Here is a 943-nt window from a genome sequence, read left to right as displayed (position 1 = left end):
TTTTAATTCGAAATTCAACCACGGAAGGATCAGTGTCTGTGAGCCTTAAATAATACGTAAACTCCTCTCTATATAGTCTCTTCCTTCTTAGAAAATGAAAATTCTATTATCGGGTAAACAGAAATTTGAGATATCAGATGACACCATAGGAGGAGAAGGCGAGAAGAGGGAAGAGGAGAGGAGGGAAAAGGAAGAAGGGGGTTGGGGGGAAATTAAGAGGGAAGGAGAAAAGGCTGAAGAGGAAGAGAAAGAGAGAGGAGGTGGCGGGACGAGACAAAGGAGGATGGGGGGGGGGTGACTATGGGATGAGGAAAGGGAAGAACGACGAAAAGGACGAAGAAGTAAAGGAAGAAGAGAGAGAAAGGGAATGCAGAGACAGAGACCAATTACAGGGTGTACAACCAACGAACAGATATAAAATTTCAAAAAATAAAAAGAATGAAATATGGAAACAAGTAAAAGGGGCGGAAGGAATGTACCTAATAAACGAGAGGAAAAGATAAAAGGAAAAGAGAGTGAGAGACAAGTTTCTTGGGCGATCCATCACTTCATGCATTTCAAGTCTTCCCAAACTACGTTGTGAAACCTGGGTTTTACCCCGCAGACTTTCGCAAGTTACAAAGGGCAATTTCTCATCATTAAAAGTTATTAACATCAGAGTTCTTGGGTAAAGGCAACTGATATGAGATTTACCGTCTTGAGGAAACTTGTGTTCTCTGTATTTTGAAATGAGAATACTAAATAGTTATATTCTTCCAGCTTTTTATACACAAAAAGTTGAGGAATGGTTTGTAAATTCTCGGAAACAATACCTAACTAGCAAAGCATGAGCACGTATAGAGAAAAGCTTTTCTTTTAACAATTCTACTTTTTTTGTTTGTTTGTTTATCAAAAAGTCGTTTTCTAAATGTTTTAACATTTACCTGTAGAGTTTATTAGATTA

This window comes from Penaeus monodon, chromosome 21 (genome assembly GCF_015228065.2).
Source record: "Penaeus monodon isolate SGIC_2016 chromosome 21, NSTDA_Pmon_1, whole genome shotgun sequence".
NCBI classification, from domain to species: Eukaryota; Metazoa; Arthropoda; class Malacostraca; order Decapoda; family Penaeidae; genus Penaeus; species Penaeus monodon.
This window is presented reverse-complemented; position numbering follows the sequence as displayed.